At 35.0% G+C, this 20,340-nt stretch overlaps 1 protein-coding gene across 2 annotated transcripts in view; it reads right to left on the minus strand.

Moving 5' to 3' along the window:
• mib1 (E3 ubiquitin-protein ligase mind bomb 1) overlaps positions 1-20,340 on the minus strand; it is a 427,681-nt gene that overhangs the window by 248,052 nt on the left and 159,289 nt on the right. The window lies entirely within an intron of this gene.

Genomic DNA, 20,340 nt, shown 5'->3' on the forward strand with positions numbered 1-20,340 from the left:
AACCGCCGCCGCGCCATTGCGACCCGATTCCGCCCAGGTCGTAGAGCTATAATTCATGGGCGCAAACGTTAGAATTGAGGACGAATATAGCCCAGATATTCTGATCTATCTCAAAAGTATATAATCCAAGAATAATATCGCGAAATATATCGCGTGGACGTTATATCTCCGTTCGTTCCGCTATCTTTCTGTAATATTTTAATGTCCGTTTTATAAAATAGCGTGAAATAGTGATGGTAAAGAGCACAGCGAGAATTACGACGTATGAATTTAGCGAAAACGTGCGCTCGCGTGTATTCCGATCGTGCGACTGTCATATTTTCGTGCGCGGCTAAACTTCGCTGAATTTCCATAAGAAAACTTGCCTTTATTCCACCTCTGCGCCGCAGATCTTCGCATTTCGTTCTCAGCAGCTTTCTCAAGCCGCGGTTATCAGAAAAGCGGACAACGAGGTGCTTCAAATTCAATAACGTCTGCAGACCCACTCGGCAAAGCCCCGCTATTTCGAAAAATATTACGAAATGCACTTTCCTATGCTGAAAATTAGGATATAAGAGAATTCGAGTTTTATATATAAACTAATCGATTTGATTAAAATCAGGGAATGGAAGTAACTCGTTATTTGTAACGAAGTTACAGTTACAAGTTACTTTTCTGGTAACTTTACTGGTAACTGCATTATTTTTTTTTTTTTTTTTTTTTTTGGTAACTGTAACGTAGTTGCATTGTTTTAGTAACGATGATGAATATCGTTACTTTGCACCCGATTGGACACAAGCCACTTATAGCACTTGAGACTAGAAACTAGGCACCCGATTTTGAAAAAGTAACGAAAAGTTACTTTCTCAAGTACGGTAACTGTAATAAGTCATTTTAAAAAATTGGTATCTTAATAATGGTAACTTGTTACTTTTTCTACTCGATAACGAGTAACTGTAACTTATTACTTTTAAAAAGTAACTTTCCATTCCTTGGTGAAAATTAAGGAAAATGATTATGAAAAAATTAAATACTTAATATAATATAATCCCAGGTTATACTGCATGCTGATAATATCCATCAATTTTCTGCAGATGTCAAACAAATTCCAGCAGCGTAGTGGTCCAATTTTCATCACCGTCATACGAATAAGGCATCCAATTTTCTCATATTTAAAGCACTTAAAATCCACACGCTCGACAAGCCAATTTCTCGAAACTATCCGCGAGTACCTCCCTTTCGGTTACGTGTCCAAATAATAACAATTCGAAATGTACGAGGCGAACCACGCTGTAGTTCACAGTGCTAAAGTACAACAACGTACAATGTAACGGAAATTGTACCACTACCTAGCGCCGTTACCAGCCTCGAAATGCAATTATCACTCACCGCGCGCGCTATATTTTCAAGCGTGCGGAGAAGGCGAAAGGGAGGGAAGGTTATGCTCGCTGGAGGGTAGTGGTGGCCGAGGGGGTATCGTGCATTAGCCGCGAGCTTGGTTGCAATAATTATTATTTATCGCGCCTCCTCGCCCACCCTCTCTCTTGTGCCCACCATTATATTAGTTCGCACCACTCCACGTCCGTCGGCTGGAACGCTACCTCTACCGCTACTGCGCGCTGTGCCTCGCAAATCGAATTGATTTCCGGAATTTATCGCGCGGCAGATTTTCCCTTTGTCCTCTCGCTTACACGGCCGGCCGAATACACGAGCGATGGTATATCGTTATCGGTCCGGAGTATACGCGCGGAGTACAACGCACATACGTTCCCGCTACGTATGCGACTGGTGGGCCGCGAATAAATTTTCTACGAATAATAAATCAGCGGGACGCGGTGCAGGAGGCCGCTTCACATCCCGAGTGCGAAAACAGTGCGGAAGCGCGGAGTGTCCCGCGGAAAAGTTCGCGAATTCTTCAGTACGTTTCAAGCAGATGACTCGACTGCAGGGACTTTTGCAATTGCATCGTCACGAACGGCTGAATATCTCTCCAAAACTATGTTTCAACTATTGATAGATTCTTTGAGTTTTTGCACGTTTCGTGCAATTTAAAAGTTCGTGCATGTGTGACGATCGAATGGTAAAAAACGATTAAAGCAATTTACAGGGTGACATACGAAATGTCATACTATTTGATTATTTTATTAAAACTATACTTGGAGCATCGGTTTTTTTTACTGTAAGCAAATTTTTTTTCAGATGTGGTATACCGAGTCGAAATTGGATGGAGGTAAAGGCAAATATCAGTTTATGAAATGTTGGACAAAGGATGGTATGGTCAAAACGTTGAGTATAAAGTGAAAATTGTATTGTTCTTTTGCGGAAACAGAGAATGTAACAAAGATTCGGAGACATTTTCATTCAGCTCACATCATGCAGCTGTGTTGTGCGTTATTTGAAAATTTCTGTCGAAAAGTAATCAAATAGAATATCTTCAAGCATTTGAAGAAAAAAAACAGCGGCTATATTGAATGTTACTCAATAAAAACAATTTTTCAAATTTTAGTAATTAATTCTATACCAGTTCTGTACCAATTTTGTTAAAAATAAATGTAATGTGATTTTGTTATAAATAAATGTATTATATGTAAAACAAATAGGATGACATTTGCATTTCATAAACTGATATGCCTTCACTTCTGTCCGATTTCAACTCGTAATGCTACACCTAATAGAATTTTCATGAATTTGCTCATACAGTTAAAAAAAAAATCAATATTCCTCAAATATAGTTTTAATGAAAATTAAATGATATGACATTTCATGAATCCCCTATTAGTATCTACGAAGCAAGTGTTTTTGAGTTTTGAGACATCTTTTACACGTAGTCAGAAACAATACGGTTCAACAATTTCTCTCTTGCACGCTGTGACATGTTGCTGAAATTAAACGCAATTAAATTTCTTTTTATCAGCGTATTTGCTCGTGCTTCTCTAATATAACGAGCAATACCAGGACATTGCTGGATAATAAGAACTATTTGTTTCTTGAGCATTTACTTTTTCACATCACTCGATGTCATGACTTTTTTACAGGTCTACTTTATTTCTTGCTATTTATTTCGAAAATGACGCTGGCAGCAATTTATATGAGAACTTTTTCTCCAATATTTTAATGTACATATTCATGTCTCGTTTGTACAAAAATTTCTCGAGAAATTTACGCATTCTATTTCGATATTCATTTTCTTTTCACTGAGCTCCATTCATTTGCTTTCAACGCTTTTAATCAAGAACATTTTTATTCATTTATAATGTGCAAACATAGTTCCAGAATCAGGCAATATTGTTACTCTCTTGAAAAGCTTCCAGTGATTTTCTCCATGATCTACGACATTACAGGAGATTAGTAAAGATTAAAAAAAAAAAATTTTTTTTTAAATTTCAAGTATTTCAAAGTTCACAGAAGATTTTTTTCTCTCGACAAATAAAGATTCAATAGTAAAGAAAGCACGACTAAAGAATTAAGATTAAATTAAGATTAAATTACGAGTAAAAAAATTCTTCACGAGAGATTCTTCATGAGAGGGAGACGTGGAGGGTCTCGAGTGCACGCGGGTGCTCGTTCTCCAAAGCGCGTTTGCATTTCCTGTTTCATAAGCGCACTACGTCCAATTACATCGTTCGTGCGGTGGCATCTGCATGTAAATGGGAAAAGCAGGCGCGCGGGGATGCGACGGCCACGCGCAGGCATAAATCAAAAAGGTAATTTGAAAAAAGGGCTGCAGCCGGCGCGATGCGTAACGATGCCAAAGGGTTGTCGAACGACTAATTCGCAAAAGTGCCATTACTTCGAAGAAATCGTTAACAAAAGCAGTGACATCTTCTAAAATAATTTCATATCTTTTAATTAAAAATATTATGTTTTAAACTATTCCTTCATTTAATTAATTTCAATAGGTATGTGCGTATATGTGCAGAAGATACTCTTAATTCTCAATAGTAGCTCGTAATTATTTCTGATGAATTTTTTCACACGCGTTTTTACCTGCTGCTCATTGCACGTGGACATTCGCGACGATAACATTCGCGAAACGATCGTTCCGATATCCTTCCGTTATGTTTTCCACTATGTGATCGAACCAGTCGCATCGGGTACACACCGGTTACAGTTTTCGACAAGTCGGTCCGTCGAAATGACGCCACGGGGAGCGATGCAAAACAAAACGCTTTTTGCTTCCATTTATGGCATGTGCGGGTGAGACGTCCATTATATCGTCGAGGTACTTCTGTCACGAGGACACTCGTTGAACCCGTTGGCTCCGGGCGATGTTTAACACTTTTCCCGTCGACGCGCTCCGTGTCTGACGCTTTTGTTTAATGCATAATGCACATGCATCGTCATTACGTCGGGCGCGCTTCTAAACTTTGTAACGCGCCGCGCCGACGGGAATTTATTTGTCACCGTTGTTTTTACGGGATTCGAGAATGGAAATGAAAATATATTTTTGTCTATACTTTTACTAAGTTTTAATTAGTAAACCGGATCCTGTGTCAATGGAAGTTCACCGAATGAGTCACCTATAGCGTGATTAAATTATATGAAGGAAAGTAAAGTGTTTCGAAAAACGTGAGAAAGGAAAATTTGGAAAATTTCAAGTTGCTGCTATAGTTATTAAGGAATAAAAATGTCGAAAGGGATAAGAATTTACCTTTTGTCAAATTTAAATTGATTATGGTATCATCGACAGAAGCGTGACTATCTCATTTAGAACACAAAGTTACAATCTGTAGCTTTAATTAATTAAATGCATTATTAACTAAGGATTGCAGTAACCAATACGTAATTAATAAAGTCAAATTAATTAACATTGTATGAGTGAAAATCGATAATTATATATCATAACTATTGACATAACGTTCCAATTATAGTAATTATTGAAACATAATAATTGTGCTAAATGTCACAATAATATTAAGAACAAAGACTCATTATATTATATATTTTCATAAATACTAAGTTAAATAATATTTAAAATTGTTTAAATGCCTTTATATACAATATCGTATTTAAATGTTTCTATATATAAAAGTACTAGAAGCTTGATTTGTATGTAGTAGTGTTTATAAACAGAAAGGAAAAATAAGTTGACATAAATATCAATATATAAAATACAAACGCAGTACAGAAATGAAAACTTTATCGATATAAATGTGAAAGCAATGTCAAAATTTCATTTAAAATTATGGGTCACATATGAATTAACAAATAAATAGGTACACATTTTATACAGTTCAAAATAGAAATTAATTAACAATAGGAATAACATATTTGTTTTTTCTAAAATTGTAAAAAAATTGTATTAGCTGTGAAAGAAGTAAATTGTAATACTGTAATATATTAATTATAAATATTTGATCTATTTTCTGATTTTCTGAAATTAAGATAGTTCAGCTCTGAGATATAAAAATATGTATCATTTCCTATAATTTCATAATTTTCCGAGCTCTCTAAAAGTCGTAATATAATACAGTTTAAAATTAGAAAATCTATCGATGTAGATATCAAGAGGTTAGTAGATCGAGCGAAATTCATATATCGCATTATTAACGCAATAGTGAATCTTTGAGAAGCCGAAGTCCAACAGCAAAGCTACATGCAGAAAAGACGGTTCAAACTTTTAATTGGAAATGCTTTCCAAGTTCTTCCTGGCATAAAAATATTTAAACATCCGTTCGAGCGCAGCGATTTTACCGTAAATGCAAATCGCCATTCGTGTACATAGGAACAGCGAAAGTACTCGGACATGTTTTTGTATCTCGTCGATGCTCTAACAATGCAAACTTTGTAAGATGAAAGATAAGAAAAGTAATACAGTATCGAGAAAAGTAAGATTTCATCGAATAAAAACGCAATCGTAAATTATTTAATTCTATTTCTTTATATTAAATTTTACTTTATTAATTAACCGTATATTTTTATAAATTTCTAATGTATAAGTACTTATATGAATGATGTTTTTTAATAATCAAAAGAAGATAAACTTTTCTCTTTCTTTCAGAATAAAATTTTACTTAATTTTAACTTAAATCTAAAATAGATTTGTAATTAGAAAATGTCAAAACTAAACTTAGCGAAAGTATATTTACCTAATCCGATAAAAGTAGAGAAATCTCATAAAAAATAAGATCACATTTTTTTGCAACTTAATGAGCATTTACCTTATTGTTTATGATTTGAAGTTTTTAAAAAAAAATTGAAAAAGAAAAACGTATTATATTGAAGCTATTTTAAAGAATCTAGAAGCTAGAAAATGTGTGTATATATAAAATAGAAAAAAAACTTTTTCTATTTTATATATACACACATGACACATACACACACATGCGCGCGCGTGTATATATATATAATATATATACTCGCACATAATTTAAATGAATAAAATTAATCCATAGCAAAAAATTGCACAAGAGACGCGAATTTTTTTATTAATGATTTTGGGAGGCATGTAAAATAATGTTTTTTCTTAAATAGGCAATATTTTACAATCATGTGCATTTCTTTAATGTTAAAGTAATTGCAATTACCTGTTATATGTATTTTGCTCGCAATTAACAAGCTTTTATCATGCATTATTCTATATAATTAAAATATGTAATAGATATATTTAAACTCTCTTATAACCATTAAACCAATAATATATATCTCATCAGTAACTAATAACCAGTAACCAATTAGATAGTACATTTTGCATAAGTTTTTAATAAAAAATATACTGATCTGTAATTCGACTTTACATAAGTTAAAGCAAAATAATATCTCGTTAGATCTATTGAATATTTCGTCGCGAAACAGATATTAATAATAATAAATTATCAATTTATGTTCAACATGAAACAAATATAAAAACACATTCATATTATGTAAAAATCTTATAAAACATTTTTTTATAAAATGTACAATATACAGATATTATTAACGTATCATATTAGATACGTTTATTTATTTAAACTATTTATTAATTTAGTAATAAATTATTCATATATTAAATATATATACGCAATATAATATCGAAAACTTATATCGTTATAAAAATTTATTAAACCATATATTGATATTAATTAACGATAATATTGATTATGCGGGAGATTCATCTAGTTCGGGTCTCACGTCATTCATTTTATTTATTATTCAGTGAATACTTCACATCAGTTTTATCTGGTTCGTGGTAAGATTTAAATATATTGTATAATTAGTTGTGTTCTTTATATATTATTTTAAATTAAACTTTATATTAACTTTAATAGCTTTATAATTATATTTTGATAATTGATTTATATTAAATATTTTGATATTAAATTATATAAAAAATTATAATTGCTAGAGAACTTAAGGAAAATACATGTTAAAAAAAAAGAAAAAAAAATCATCGATTAAAATTAGAATGAGTGATAAAAAGATTTACAAAATAGCCAATTTTTACAGAATAAATATATGGAGTATTAAAAATCTACTAACAGAACAATGATGTTATTTACAAATTTAATTTACAATTTAGAAAAGTAATATTTATCTTTACATATAATATTGAATTTTAATTATATCCGAGATTTGTTTTATAACTATGAAATGGAACTTATGTAGATATAATTTGTTTTTATTTTTTTTTCCTCTCAAAATTTTACGTTCTAAAAATTGCAAGAAATCAATAATAAAATAATAAAATAAATCATAATATTTTCTGCGGTAATTAAATTTGAGATATTAAAATTAAAGATAAATATTTATTCTTTATTTGTTTACGTTATTAATTTTATTTCTTTCAAAATACAAAAATCTGACACAAAGTGATAATATAAGAATACAAGAATTTCACTGCGTCAGTATAAATAGAAAAACCGTAAATGCATTGATTAAATTTAGCTGGAAAAAATGGAAACTTTCCATAATGCGTTTTATATAACAAATTTCTGCAGCTACATAAAAATATCCTTAAGGGAATAATTACGTGAATATTACGTTACCGCATTCGCAATGACGTACGATGTAACCGACGACATACCTAATAACATCGCGATTGCATAAAGAACACTCTATATCGTGTCCTTCGAAGCGTGTAATGCGACTTTGCATGATGTAATGCAAATATAATAAGCAGGAAGTACACGGATACGCGGCGAGAGAAATTTTTAGAAATTTATTAAACGTGACATGCAGTATTAGTAGAATATGAAGTTTAAATGTAGCAATGCATATTTTGTAGCAATACATATTTTGCAAGAGTTATGTAGGAAATTGTGAGACAGGTTCATCGAACCTGAGTTGGCTGATTGCCTAACCACCATGATAGGCGACGATTTTACTGGCGAATAGTCAGTCATTCCGACGGCAATTACTATGACGAAACTTCGAAAGTAAAGCTAAAAGAAGTCACCCCTTTTTCCCGCTTTCCCTGCCGAGCTAGCATTGATGGAGATGGAGATAAAGAGAAAATGGCACGGAAATACGCGATGACGACTAGTTCGACAAAATGAGGATGACAAAATCAACTATCAAATAGGCGATCATCTTTTAGTTGGATTTACTGATCCATTTCGTAAACTGATATCATCAATTAAAAATTGTCTTAAAATAATTCAGATATTTGATTGACAAATCCAATTAAAAAGTTTTGAAATATAATGATCGATGAAAGTTTTGAGATATAATGATAAAATAATGGAAAACATATTTAATTAAAATTTTTAGAAAACAAACTATCGTCACAAACTGCGATACTCTCAATAAATATACGCGCATTCGTGTAAACAATTGAGATCGCGTTATTTGTATATCTATGCAGGATGTGAAACAGAATAAGCGTATCGTGGGTGAGAGCAATTTATTTGTATCTCCGCAGGTCGTTTTTCTTGGAGTTGTTGTTAGTCGAATCGTTACGCAATGCGATATATAAATTCTTAAATAGCAAAACTATTCGAATATAAAAATATTTCAATTTAGTATAATAATAAAATGTATGTATCACTTTCTATTGAATCCCGTTTTGATTAACCGTTTCACTCCGCCAACAATAAAGCGAAGCCATACAAAAGTTGTACATATTATAAATTCATAATTTGAGTTTAAATAAAAAAATTCTTTAGCATCGTCTCTTAGCTACTCGACATTCATTCATAACATAAATTAAAATAAATTGCGGAAAGTTACGAGGATACAATAGGTACAAATAGTAACTGTAAAATAAAAAGTCTCAGCTTAAACGACTTGTCCAAGCGTTCTTATAATCATTTCTTTTGTTCGAAACTTTATCCATTTCAAAGCACATATTTAACTTAATCCCGTTTCACTCCAGTTCTCATTTTAGTTAATTTTATTAAGCAAACTTCATTTTAGTGGAATTGTCATTTGACAATTTTAATTTAAAAAAAACTTTGAACAGATCTACTGCTATTCTTACCAGTATTATTACGATTATTATCGATGTCCATATATATCCCATCATGATGTACATAACTGTTTGAAATGTCCCAGATGAACGAGATATTTCTTTTTTGCATCTATAAAGAAATATCCGAATAACCGTTCGGCCACCAATACGACATTCTGAGAAAGCATGTCGGTATATCGTTTCAATCGTATGATCGCCCGTGAAAACTATTTCCTACACCGCGATTTATGCGTCGTCGTTTCATCGATGGCGTCCAGTCGTTGAAAAATCATAGCCTCCGGAAACGGAATGATAACGATTTGTCTCAAGAATCCTGATCCCGACGACAGGAAGTCTCACGGCTGATGACCCCTCTATAAAACGTTCGATCTTCTCTACGCTCTCGGATAATACTCGAATGCATCTCGTTCGGTGAACGGCCGGGAGAAATATTTTTATATCCGCACCGTAATATCTTGACCATTTACAGACCATTAACGTATTGCGACGCATTGCAAATCATAAATCGGACAGTTCCATGCGATAACTGTGCCGCAGGACATAGCGATTGTGGAAGAGTTCACGAGAAACTGGATCAATGTTGCGGATAGAAACGTTCCAATTTAGTAGATCGTAGATGCTTTCACTCGTTCGGTATCGAGTTTCGTTACGCCTAAGCGCGTCTGTCGCGTACTGCGTAAATTTGTGAATAGTATCGATCGAGCGTATATTAAACAGTAGAGGTACGGACAATGCGCAAAACGGGCAGAAGCGAAAATGTCGTGTTCTGTTTCTGCAAGGTTGGTCCCAGCGCGGTTGGAGTCGTATCGAACAAACGAGATAATCTATTCGGCATGTACTATACCAGAAATGGCTTTCGGTGACACGTAAAACGACAAAGACACGAAAAAGATGCTCGTGCGACTTCCGCATTACGATCCTTAAAAATACCAAAGGTACAGTGTCCTGTTCGCCACTCCGACTTGTCGAGTGGGTCAAAAATGAGATACTTCAGTCTCTGAAAACCATGTCTTTACTCCGTCTGCAATCCTCGACCGAGGGTCTTTCTGGGAATGACTTCGTGCCTCCGGATGCACCTTTTTTAGCCGTCGAGAGGGTTAACGGGACAACGACGTTCCCGTTATCCCGGCGCACTATCATCCCGACAATTTAAATCCATCGTGTCGTCTTACCCCTTACTTTACTGAGATACACTTGCAGGGCTCGCGATTAATGGGCTCGTTAAATCACGTGGGGTCGCTTTGCCGGATCTCTCTTTGCAGAACGGAAGAAAACACACACATACCCACACACACGAGAATGGCAAATGGCGACTAGGCGGGGAAAAAAAGCTCTGGCATTGCTTAATGTTGTATAAATTGTTGCGTCTGTCTAGGGTGCGAGCCACGGCAAGTAACTCTATCTTTTAGGGGCTTTCAGGAGCTAGAAAAATAGCGAGAGATTTTATCTGTTAATTGCTCACCTTAAATCCTCATGAAATAGTGCAACCCGAAGCCGATATCCGGGCAACGTAAATAAGGTGGCCATAATTTCTTTTAAATCGTGCAGCCGGCCATGCTCCGTTCGTAATCAGGAATTATCGAGAAGCCACGACAGAAGATGTATCGTTTCGCTAATCTTATGAGCTGGTTGATACGGTTGAATAATTTAAGACGAGATTACGAGGGAATTATATAAAAATGTTTAGCTCATTGCCCAGGAGGATTACAGCAAAGATTATAGCAAATTAATTAATAGATGTTCTCAAATAAAGCGAGAAATATCAGAAGCGTTGTTGAAAATAATATTTTTTATTCAACAGAAATATATCAATGTAAATCAACATAAAATATATCAATTTAAATAGTATAAACAGTAAAAATGTATAGTAATGTACTCATAATATATGTATTGTCATAAAAATATATATCTCTCACAGTTATGTTTTTTATCACAAAGTGTACCGCGTGTGTGTTATTTAGTGCTATCGCGGTACTTTAAAGTAGCCGTATTATTCACCGCGATGAAATTTCACAGCGTCCCACTTTCGTTGATTTATAATTTTATACCACTCGCGGATAAATATCGAGTTTGATGTTGCGAGTTCATAAAGATCGCTGCGGTAGGTACCGATACGGCCACTTCGTAACATCGTGGCGGAAATATCAGACAGTAAATCAGGGTCGGGTGACGCTACCTGGTGATCTTCCTTCGCCTGGGTTAACGCGACGACGCGACGTTACAAACGTATAAGGTTTCTAGGGCAAACTTGGCGCGCTGTCAACCCGGCTTAATATAAATACATACGAATTTTAGGCGAGTCGCGCATCCAGCTTAGCGTAACTCGAAATTAACGCGGATAAACCCTCGTTTCAGTGGACCGAAGTTTAATTCCTATTTGTGAACTCTAATTGAAAACTTTACCTATAGCGTAAATTGAAAACTCCTGCTTACGCCTGCTGCTTAATCTCGATTATACTTGAGCTTACGAATATAAAATCTTTATTTAAAAAAGGAATCCTCTATGAATTATTTCTGTGTAGCGACAATCGAAACTTTAAAAATTTCAGTGGAATTTTCAACATATTTGCAATATTGGAATAACGGAAAAACTGCGGTATATTAGATATTATTCATAACTCAATTTAAACAAAAATGTAATTCGTGCCATTTTCCTGCAAGTAAAAAATGCCATTCAATTGTTCTCGTGACAGAATGTGTGTTATTTTTAATTAACAAAGCTTGCTTGATCTCTCACGCAATGTTAAATCTCTGTCCACTATAAATGCTAAAATTCTTTGAGAATTAAAACTTCTGTGCGAAGTTGGGTCGTTTGCCTAGAAGATAGTGCTACGTATCGCCGCTGTCGAATACTGTGGATTTCTCGTGGAGCATCGGAAGGTGTAAGGTTTCAGAGCGGTTCCCGCGGGAGGATATTAACGCTCTTGAATGCGCTCTGCCAATTTAAAGTTCAGGGATGTTAAGCGGCCGTGGTGGCAAGCGGCTTTGGAATGAAACCGTGGATGTGATGGAACGAAAAGGTGGGAGAAACAACAGGTTTGTGAGAGCAGCAGCAGCAGTAGCAGCAAAGAGAGAGAGAGAGAGAGAGAGATTTCTTTGACAACGGGGGTGGCGGCATCTCTCCACCCAAACTACATCGGGATTTAAGTACCTACTCCGGCGCACCGCAACGAGTGCCATGGCTAAGTAGACTTTCCTGCCGTCGGAATAATTAGCCAATAACAAGTTTTCGTCACCGGATAATAAAGCTTTAATTAAAACGCGATAATCGCCGTTTACTCATGCGACGGATACCGTCACCTCGTTTTGTCACCGATCTCATTCGATTGTCATCTCGATTAAATAAATCTGTTCATAATTGATCAGCAGGATTATTCAATTCTCTCTTAAATTAATAAATTATAATCGTCTATAATTACTGCTGTTTCTATTAGTGCAATATATAATAGAAGCGACACACACACGTTAGCTCACCAAAAATATACAAATTTTTTGAATGGTAGTTACTCGCGTAGATTTAGGAATTCGGAAAACATGAATACTTCCAAAGTGTCGGAAACGATAACGAAGATGGCAGGACCTAAATATCGGTTAGGATATCGCTTTAAAATATTCATAAAGAAGCACAACCAGAGCGGAACTTATGGCATCGAGCTTCTGTCCAATCTTCAGCTAACGCGCCCAGCGAGAAATTCCATGAATTTGGAATGTTCCAGCCATGATAGCATCCTGAAGTACGTGTTTGTGGTTACGATCTCGTGTGCGTCACAGATCTGTCGCGCGTGATATCAGGGACATCTAAAAATAGCATCCAACAATACTCACCTTTAATCCAATTTTCTAATAATGGCATAAAAAAAAATTTTATTTGCGTTTTTTTATATTTCTCGAAGTAGTTCTTCCTTTCAGAAATAAAAGAAATATATTTTTCGAAAAATTTTTATCAAAAAATAGTTAAACCTGGACATTTGATTTGTTGCGCCTAAAAGCCGTTTAATTATCATTAAATAATTGAGGATTGCAACAGTTGAGCCAATAACGATTTAATGCTTGCAGTAATGAGTAGCAGATAAACCCGTAGCTATTCGGTTAACTTCCTTGATTGGTGTTCGTCATCGCCAACATCACCGGCAGCTATTTATTATGTAAATGGTTATGATGACGGTGCAACGCGCAGTTACAAGTTGGCTGAAAGCTGACAAACTAACGAGAGACTTTAAATTGACGAGCAAATGCAACGCATAGGAGTGGCTGAGCGATCGGTCGATATCCGGCGAATACCAAGTTAATTCATTTAATTCACCATTCGTTGCCAAGCGTTGTCGTTCGAGAACCACTCAATAAACGGCTCAACACAACAGAGCGGGATCGATGGATCGTATTACCACGTGGTGTACATTACAATTTAACGAACGGTCAACAAATTCGCGGTTAATATATGCGCAGCTGGTTAAATTCGCTGCCGTTTGTAACTGCATCGCTAACTTACTTGGATTGTATAAAGCTCAAAGCCACGAAATATATGCGCGAGCATTGAAACGCGGCTGGAACTCGACAAAATTAAATTACATCGATTTAGCCAAATGAAATTTTTTAATCGTTTTATTACAATCCTCGCATATACTGTGAAAGCTAATGAGTATCCTTTTGTAAAATTACTACAAGCAAACAGATTCATTATTCGCACTCTCTGCCCCACCTCCATTCCTATTCGTAATATAATATATACGTAATATATATCTTCTTATCTCAAGGGTTACATTCTTACCGTTGCCATTTATTAATTCATATCGGAAAATGGAGAAAGTTTCGGCTCTCGGGAGCGAGACATAGTCTTTTTCTGATCCTACATATTTTATCAACGATCGCATGAAAGGATCTTCGACCGATAAGAAAGCAGTAGCGTCGTCTGGGAATCATGAAAGTTTAATCATTCATCTTAATGATTCGCCACAATGAGAATTATCATTTACATTTTGTAACTTGTATATTTCTAAAAATATATCATCAGTCAGAAATGAGTCCGAAAATTTTCTGATTAGAGAAAAATAGGCTTCGTTTTTTTTTCCTTACATGAATCAAGTTAATTTTGTAAGACAGTGATGATAAAAATTTGGATATTTATATATTGAATAATTTCAAAATTCTTTTTTAACTTTTCTATCAATAATATTGTTGATGACGTCAATTCTAAAGCAATATTCATTCGAAGCATCGACGTAAAGAAATGTCCGGGGATATTATCCAAGAGAAGGTTGTTGAATCAAACAACCTACCGGGCTTGAAACAAAGTTTTAGTACGTAGCCTCTCGAAGCTCGCGCATCTGTCTTCCCAGGAGGCAACGTCGTTCCATAGTTCTCTGATGTTTCGACTATTTTTCCTCGCCTATCTACGAATAGAGAACATATTCTTCTCTGGTTTCTTCCGCATCTCGTCTCTCGTCTCGTCTTATTCTACTCTTTGCAAGAATCGGAATGCAGAACGATGTAATGTCACCCGGGAAATCACTTATAATTTACGCGCGTTCGTTCTTGTTACCATTAATATTATACAAACGTTTCGTTTTCTATCGTTTTCTCATGCTATGATAAAAACCCAATTGGAAAAATGTTTAAAAAAATTAGGTCATTATCTAAAAACTTAGTTTTTACTATTTTGAATTATAGTCAGTGTTCAGTAACTGGCCAGAAATCTTGATTAAGTAAAACTGGTAAGAAGCTAACTAGAAATTAGCCAGGTCGGTAAATGAAGATATGCTGCAACAAAAATAGCTGACGTGTCTGCCTCATTATTTAAAAATGCGTCCATTATATAAAACGAGATAAAATTCGGACGATTGTCACAAATGATTTAAACAATTACGCGGAAACGCGATACAAAAATTTCACGCGACAAAATTTATTTACGTGACTGTTTACTGTCCTTGCAATCGCAAAAAGTATTGTCATGCCTGCGATATCGATTCACCGACCATGAAAGTCATATTTCAGAGACAGATAATTTTGGAATTAAATCAATTCTCGTCCAATATCAACTCGAATTAATAATTCATATGTGTGTGAATGTCGTACAAAGTTGACAGTCTTTCCGGACCAATATTAACACGGCTAATGGAGCTTTGGCTGAGCAAAGTTCCGGCAGTATTAATAGGGAATAATTTAAAAGTTTCAAATGAAACGGCAACAATAGTAAGCGGGGACCGCTGGCCGAGTGCCCAAGATGAATATCTATTCATCGTAAATGAAAACTTTCGGCATTCAAAATACTGAATGTCGATAATTTGCCTGCAGTAGGGAGAGCTTTTTGATGGACTTTCCAAAAAGCAACAAACTTCTGCATCTCGCCTTTGCAATCGTTCTTTGTATAACTGTGCAAATTTATGCCGTGCGCTTTGTTAGCATTACCTCCACCGGCTCTACGTATACAAAGGGTTTCGGAAGTACCGTCAATCTTTTCATTTACAAATTCCTTGACCTATATATTTGTAAAGTTAATCTTTCCTTAATTAAAACTTAATTAGAAACACAACCTTTCTTAGTCTTTCTCTCCATTTTCAATATTATATACATCCTGATTAATTATCAAAACGAGATTCCCACGTGGGAATCCCACATATATCTCGCTGATGAACGTATCCCTCGAATCACTCTGTTCGTTAGATTTTACATGAAATCCAAGAGATTTGCTGAAACAAGAATCTCTGGATGGTATCCCCGTGTGTTTCAGACTTAACGTTGAGCCAAAACCTCGCGCTCTTAGTTACACCTGCTTGCCCTACGTGCATTCGTATAAATGCACGCGTCGTAGTTGCATTAGTGTACGTACGTGTACATTTTATACATGTAATTGGGGTTTATGGTTAGCTTAGCAGCTAGGTCAGCTACCGTGGGATTTCCTAAACATACGACCGCGTTAATTCTAATTCGAAAAGGCACTTGTGTGAATACGTGTATGTATGTGTGGATGTGCACATGCCGAAGGTGAATGGAATTTGTGGTGTATCGATGTGATATTAGTCCTGTTATTCACAGTTATTCACTCTCTTAGAATTTATATTATTCTATTCGCGATTATTCGTTCGCACGCAAGTCGCTGTTGATTAATCCACACCCTGTCCTCGGGGCAATTTATCTTCGTTCTGATATTTTCAGGTGCATCTTCTTTTATAAAAAAAAAACAAAGAAAGAAATTTGTACAATGTACGAGTCTTTTTCTTACGCAACAGTGATAATGGTAGTATATAGAATGTTTTCGGTGAAAATATTCCCGAAGAATTTATCCGAAAGCACTGCGGAAAGAGGCACGTGGGCGTGGTAGATAGATACGAACGTAAAATCGGGTATTAGTAGGTGGGAACGTACCTGCGCGACCCAAATGTATTTCCTCGGGGCTCGGTGTGTACGTAAGATTTGTGCACGAAGCCGGCTAAGAATTGCCGTTCGGGCCATTTGGGAATGAATTGTCGCGGACATTACGCCGAGAATTGTCGAGGTAACCGGTGGGAGGCGTTTCTCAAAATTATGGCCTCATCCCTGGCATACCCTGGCCGCTCCGGTACCGTGGCCGCCGTGAAGAGTTCAGATAAATTTCACGGGGCTTTAACTAAAAAATTCCACCCTGAGAAAGTAATTCGCCAGATACGCTTAAATTCCACAAGCTATCGATAGCGCGCGGCGTGTGCCAGATTATTACGAATGTATCGCTCGTAATAATCAAGAAAAACAGTTTCCGTAATCAATTGCCGTAGCCAGGTAGCCCATGAATTAATGTTCACGTAAATAGAAACTGTCCCACGACTATGATGATCACGATATCGAAATAATCAAATAACGTTGAATTGAGCGTCATCGTGCAATGCGCGTGAATTGTAATAACGACGTGGTGTCACGGAAAACATTTATTATGCGAAATATAAATCTATCCATGAAACGAAGCGTATTGACAATTAAAACGTACGGCGCGTTTATCTGCTGAAATCTCTCATGTCATCTCTCATTCCGCCATTGTGTATATTTCTTCTTTTTTTTTATCGTTCATGCGAACTCATGTCGGAAGCGCCACATAAATAAATGAAATGTAATGAATACGATAAATAGCACTTTTCCCATCATTGATAACAGAGCATCCGTTTAGTTAGTTAGTCGCGTCAGAATTTGTTGTATGCAATTTGCGACACGTGTAGCCAAATGGAACATCAATATCTATATATGTTGTCAAGCAAGGTTGATTTTGTCGTTGCGCCGTCACTCTGTGCTACGCATACACATATCTGCCTTCTCCGCGACGCGACGCCATGTTTTTTTTTTCTCTCCAAGGCGTAAGAAAAGTTCCGGAGTCAATATTTTCCTCGTATCCCACATGGGAAATACATCGTACGTCTGGCGGCGTTATATGTGACATTTTCTCGCGGTAATGTCGCGCACTCGTATAGGTTTAGAACTGCGGCACGTGACGCGAGGTTTAATAAAAGTAGCCCCGATGAAGGCTGTTTGTTTGTCGCGAAAGTGATCCGCGTTGGTGAACGCGGAGTGACAAGAGCAAAGAGCGATGGACAATGGACGATGCATGACCAAAGACGGTTATGAATATATCACGAACGATGAAGTTCAGAGTCACTATGGATAAGCTCCGAAAAGTTTATAGTTTACTTTGTAAGTATACACATGCTATCAAGAAATGAAAGAGCAAGTCTATAAGGTACTCGCGCGAGCATACGTAGTGTAGTCTACCATTCTACTTTCCGGCGGCAGTAATAAAGTTACATTTTACTTGGTGCTTGCAGTTTTGCCTAAGTAATCATAGTACTCGACCTGAATTGCCTTGACGATTTGCATTCCACTGAAATGTAACAATTTTATGACATTTCATCAAACTTCCATATGATATCGTTTCGTGACATACGTACTATTCTTTGATGTTTCATATATATATATATATATATATATATATATATATATATACACACACACACACGTATATATATATATATATATATATTTAACTCTTAAATTCTACAGGAACGATATCTGCGCAGCTGCGATATGATATACTCACTCAATTCAATTACTTATAACTTTCATAAAAATAAATATTTTCCAATATTTATTTTTATTGTCATATTATTTACAATATACGGTTCAATAAGATTCTTATTGCTTAATAAATATTTTATAAACATTTTCCTTTTTAAATCGAAACGTCAGACATTAAGAAATACAACATGTACCAAGGAAATACAGATATTTTTATTAATAAAAAAAGTTAAAAATAATGGAAAAAGCTTTGGAGAAAGAAAACCAGATATGCCATATCGAAAAGACTTTAAGAGTTAATCCTCTTACAGTAAGGGAGATTGATGGCTTCGTTTATTTTATGGAGCACATATGATGTTTAGAAAAAGAAGTTTCATGATATATATTTATTATTTATTTATTTTGTGATATATGTAAATACATTATTTACTTTTTTAAATTTTCCTTTCCAGTTCTTTTTTAATTTTATTACATTAATTAGATGAAAAATGAATAAAACATCATCGGATCCAACCTTATTTTTCTGGATATCTTAAAAATTCACCTTACCGTAAAAGGGTTAACATGATTTAAAATCAGTTCATAGAATATTGTGAAATTATGGAATATACCTTAAATTCAAAACAATTAAGGTTATTGTTCAAATACAAGAGCAATCCAGATAGTCAGAATCACTTTGAAACGCTCACTAAGGCAGGAATATATATATATATATATATATATATATATATATATATATATATATATATATATTCATTCTGTAGCTACATCACTCTATGTCTAACGCTTCTCAACACGATAATAGCCATCTCCTTCGTCCTTAGTGAATTATGCGAAACATAAATGGATTTCCATGATTTCACTATTGTGTACATATCAATACGGCGGTCGGTATTCACGCAACGCGTTATCATCGATCTTCCCAAGCGCATCGCTTTCTATATACCTCGCTCCCGCGCGTTATCACAATGCTGCCGATATTGTGGACATTTCCAGGGTGCAGTGCAATGTCGCACCCCCTTGGTTGGTGTGTGTTATGTTTATGAAGTATGCATAGTCCTCCACTTATGAATAATGTTACAACCGACGTAACGTAAAGTGACGCAATATGGCGCCGTTACTTAACACACACACATGTACGTATATATACAGAGGCACATAACCCATATCGCCCATCTTGCATGGCGATATCGAATACGATTATAGCATTCGATGAACATCATTTTACGAGATTCTACGAAATCGCAGAAGTTGGTCGCTTTTTTCTTCAGAGACTAAACGATATAACCAAAGGATGAAAGAAAGTTCATATATGCTCTATGACTACTGTAGATTTTTTTATAAAATATTAAAATTTACAGAATTATTTTAGAGAAAAAAATGCAGGAAATAATTTTGAAACAGTCTAATAAGGTTTGAACATAAAATTTTTTAAACAAATATATCTTTTACTTAGTAAAAATTCACTTCAAAGATAACATCTTCAGTAAAATATTTCGCCAAGATATATTATAATTTTATAGGTATATTTTTAAACATTATTATATAATTATATATTTGATCATTTTAAATTGTTGCTTAAAATGACTCAAAATGGAGTCGAAATGTTCAACCAACAATAAGTAATGTACACAAAGATCATTTCTATTTAAATTATTATAATTTGCGCTCCAATTATTGAGACCTACGTTCCCATAAACTCTCGCTTTTTTTTTATAATTTCAAAAATCTCTTATATAGTTTTTTTTTATTTATATAATATCATTTGTTTCCTTGATATATCGAAATGTACAAAAATACTTATAAAAATAGAAAAATATCATTTACTTATCTTTAATGTTCCTACGGAAGACTATTTGTTTATTACAAAAAATCGAATATATCGACTGGATAGTCAACATTCAATTTTCTTTTTTGTTTGTTTAAAGCCTATACGCAGT

Source organism: Acromyrmex echinatior, chromosome 2, assembly GCF_024713525.1.
Source record: "Acromyrmex echinatior isolate Ae372 chromosome 2, ASM2471352v2, whole genome shotgun sequence".
Taxonomy (NCBI): Eukaryota; Metazoa; Arthropoda; class Insecta; order Hymenoptera; family Formicidae; genus Acromyrmex; species Acromyrmex echinatior.